Below are 4,758 nucleotides of genomic sequence, written 5' to 3'. Positions count from 1 at the left end.
TAGATGAAGTTTGTTGAGAAAGCTAACAAGGATATGTCAGAAACAGAAAGAATGGCAGGGTTTTTCCATTTATCCTAACATTATTACACAATAAATTATTTTCTGTGACCAAAATTTGCGTAATATATGAGAAAAGAAGCTAGGCATGGTAGCATACATCTGTAATTTCAGACCTGTAATCTTAGAAGTTGGAGGCTAAGACAGGAGGATGGCAAATTCAACGCCAGCCTCACCAATTAAACAAGGTTCTAAGCAACTTAGTAAGACCCTGTCTCGAAACAAAAAAATGAGGAGAGAGGGGATATGACTCAGTGATAAAGTACCCCTGGATTCAATCCTGAGCATGCACAAACAAACAAACAAAAACATCAAGTAATTTATTTTAATAAATTTTAATTTGGGAAATATCAATAAGCATTTAATTTGTTTAATACTGAAGAACAAGTCATAATAATGACCATCATGACTAGCACAAAATCACATTAAATCACATACATGAGAAAAACTGTTTTATAAGAATTACAGGGGACTAAACAAAAACAGAAATACTGTGCTTTAATTTTTGGTGTTTGATCTACAAACACTAAAAACATTGATTTAATGTTGGTAAAAATAAAAATGGACATATTTAATTTAGAAATAATTTATTTGCTTTCCTTTAAGAAATTAAACATCCAAAGTTAAGCACCTCCAACTTTCGAAGTACTCAAAAATAGGAAATAAAATTCATGATTCTTTTGTTGCTGATAGCAAACCGGAGTTTGCTTAATGATGTAGCCAGAGTTTCACCATCTGACAATGTCCATTTCTGTGTTTTTGTTTGTATATGTTACTGGCTCAAATACAATAATGGTCCACTTAATGTTTTAAATATAGCCCTTATTGCCCTGCCACTGAGTCTTATTTTAAAGTAGACTTTTTTTTTTTTTTCTGTTTTCCTTCTTCCCTCCCTAGCTTCAGAGGAAACAGGATTACCCATCTTCCTAGTCATAGGCCGATTAATCTGTCATTGAGCATACACCCACCATAGGAATGAAGTAATTCAGTAATTCTGATTGTTTCAGAAGATTGAAGAAATGGCCATCTCCCAAATTAAAAAGATAATTACCACCCCAGTTAGGGCACACCTGGAGTCTACTTTTAGGTCATCTCTTTAAAAACCTTCTGTTCCCTGTGATGGGCAGAATCACAAATTCTGGGGCTAGAGTCCCTTGTGTTTTCCTTTACTAGCAAAGCAGGAAAACTTTTTCCTTTTTTCTCAAAACCTTGTGCTCTTCATTGGATTGGCAACAGAGACAAGGACCAAGCTTTTGGTAACAAAAACTTGAGGATGTGTCTTTCTATGTGTGGCTTATTGCACTTAGTATAATATTCTACAGGGCCATGCATGTTGCTGAAAATGAAAGTTTTTCCTTCTTTTATGAGGCTGAATAATATTACACTGTTTATTCTGAAATTTCTCATTATCCACAGGTGATATGTTCCAAGACCCCCAGTGTATGTCTGAAATCTCAGATAGCTTCAAATCCCGCATATACACTTTTTCTATATGTACATATCTGTGATAAAATTTCACATATAAACTAAGCATAGTAAGAGAATAATAATAACTAATAATAACATAGAACAATTAATAACAAATATTATAATAAAAGTCATGTGCATGAGCTTTCTCTCTCTCTCTCTCTCTCTCTCTCTCTCTCTCTCTCTGTGTGTGTGTGTGTGTGTGTGGTGTGTGAAAATATCTTATTGTACCGTATTTATCCTTCCTCTTGATAGGAAAGAGACATGAAGTTAAGGGAATAATTCCATAAAATGGGCCCACTGTATCCTTCTAATAAACTCGTGTTGAGATGAAATTAGGTGAATTATGTAGGCAGATGATCAAGCAAATGTTTACTCTCTAATGATACATCAAGAAGGGCATCATGTGCATTAAGTGATGTTGGAACACGGAGCCATGATGATAACAGCAATTGGATACCAGGAGAAGATGATGTAGTTGGTCATAGAATCTCAATAGATGAAAGTATTCTTTTCCAAAATCCTTGGAAGAATGTTATAATTGAAAATTGCGTCTGTTTTTACGTCATCAAAATATTATTATGGAGGTTGAAATCCTTCAATGATCATACAGATAACTTTAATGTTACACTCCATCTGAGGATCATGTTCCATAATTTTGTCCTTTAATGTTTGTGCAATTCTAAATAATTCAGAAAATGTTAGTGATGTCTCCATTTTGGCTTCTGTTTTTGATTCTTCCTTTTTCTATGTAGATAACTCAAAAAGATGTTCTAGTTCCTAATTTTTAAAATGTCTTGATGGCCTTCAATATGTCCTTCCACATCTTTATTAAGCTTGTTGGCAAATCCTCCTCCACCAACTTGTCTTACTGCCTCAATTAGCTTTCTAAGTTCTTTATCCATCATTCTGAAGTTTTTAAAATCATTCACAACCTCACTCTATAAGCTCTCTCAGTAGGCATTTAGAGTTTCTGGTTTTAAGTCATTTTTTTGCAGGCTTGATATATATGACTGCATCAGCAGTGGCAAATGATTTCCAGCACTGCTTTAAGTCCAATATTAAGGTGTGTATCAATAGTTGATCAAATGTTTTTGAATACCAGATGGGTATAGGTGGACTTGACCAAATACATAAATAGATGTTGCCTTGATCAAGGGACTAAAACAAAGAAGTTGTATTAAAACGTGAAATGCAATCATGGCATTTGTATTTTAATGAAGATTGATTTATAATGGTCAGGTGTTTTATTTATTATTAACAATATTTACAATCCAACCCTAACTTTTCCAAATGTTGTTTCACTTCTTGGATAAGGCATTCATGAAGCCATTCTAGATACAAGATGGCTGTCAACCACACTTTCTGATTATGTTGTCAGACTTAAATTTGTTTTGTTTTTAAAAGTGTGTGTGTGTAGGTGGTCTTCTCTCTATGCTGTGTTAGGCTTTATCACATTCCTCAGTAGTATTACCATATAATACCAGAGTTAACCTATTTTTCCATGTTTTGTACCTTTCTACTTCCCTTGTACTTCTATGAATGAGGATTCTATTGGGCATCTTCTTCCAGAAAAATTAAATTCCAACAAAATTTTTGACTTACTTGGGATGGTAGCCCATCTCCACAACAATTTCCTCAACTCTGTTGGAAATGTGGCAGCAGCTTCTTCATTGGTATATAGAACACCTGCTGTATTTTTTTTTTACATATTTTCACTTCAAATTATTTTTGAATCTGAGTAACCTTTCCTTAGTTGCAGTAATGCTTGGTGTAACTTGTTTCAGGGAATTCTTTGGTGAAATCTCTGTGTAGGATCCATATCTTCTGATGTAATGCATTGTCATCCATCAGAACATGTTTTCTGTCTGCATCTGCTACACTCAAATTTAATGTCTGTTTCATTGAAATTAAGCATTAGTGCACAGTGAACATAACATTTGTTGTCTGAAGAACAACAGGAAAATTCATACATTTATTTTTCTTTCTTCACCTTTCAACAAATAGGACATGCACTCTTACTGCAGACCTTCACAACTTCAGCATAGAATATTTTTCCATTTTCTGTGAAGTCCAGAACATTGGCCTTTTTATTTAAAGGAAGCACTTTACAGCTTCTCTTTGGAATATCCAAATTGGTAGCATCACTATAAAATTTTGAACCATTGTTAAGTAAATAATTATTTCTTGGATACAAGTACTGTAATACTGTTGAGTTGATTTTATCACCAAGATGCCCACTTAAATGAGCAACATGTGCGTAATATATAGCCTGAATATATTTGACAAGGCAATAATTTATGCCCTGGCCCTGACAAAGCGTTTAACTGATATTTCATCATACTACTCAGAACAGCACAACATTTAAAACTTAAAAATTATTTATTTCTGGGATTTTAGATACATTTTGAGTAGGTTTTTAATATACATTTCAATGTCATTTTTCACAGATACATTTTAATGTGAAAATCAGATATTTATATGCAAAGAAATGAAATATCAGATTTCACATCAAAATTTATTGAAGAGGCTATACTTTTTCCTTTATATATCCTTGGCACCTTAATAAAAAATCAACTTGGAGGTATATGGGTTCATTTCTGGAGTTTCTATTGTGTTCTATTGACCAATGTAAATATTTTGATGCCTATATCATGCTATTTAGTTACTATTGTTTTTTAGGACAATTTAAAGTTAGATGGTGAACACTAAAACTTCCAGTTTTTTTTTTGTTTGTTTGTTTGTTTTTGTTTTTTGTTTTTTGGGGTTTGTTTGCTCATGATTTCTGGGGCCATTTATGCATTATTTCTGTAGTTTTAGATGAATCTTAGAATTTTTTTTTATATCTGTGAAAAATGACATTGAAATTTTGATAGTGATAACACTGAAAATATGGACCACTTCGGGTAGTATGAACATTTTAACACTTAATTCTTCTAATCCACGAACATGAATATTGGTTTCTGTATTCTACTTTTTTATTAACATTTTATAATTATTTATTTATTTATTTATTTATTTTTTATTTATTTTTTATTTTTTTTAATTTTTTATTGTGGGTTGTTCAAAACATTACAAATTTCTTGACATATCATATTCGACACTTTGATTCAAGTGGGTTATGAACTCCCACCTTCACCCCATACACAGATAGCAGAATCACATCAGTTACACATCCATTGATTTACAAATTGCCATACTAGTGTCTGTTGTGCTCCGCTGCCTTTCCCATCC

Source organism: Marmota marmota, unplaced genomic scaffold (genome assembly GCF_001458135.2).
Source record: "Marmota marmota marmota unplaced genomic scaffold, marMar, whole genome shotgun sequence".
NCBI lineage: Eukaryota > Metazoa > Chordata > Mammalia > Rodentia > Sciuridae > Marmota > Marmota marmota.
This window is presented reverse-complemented; position numbering follows the sequence as displayed.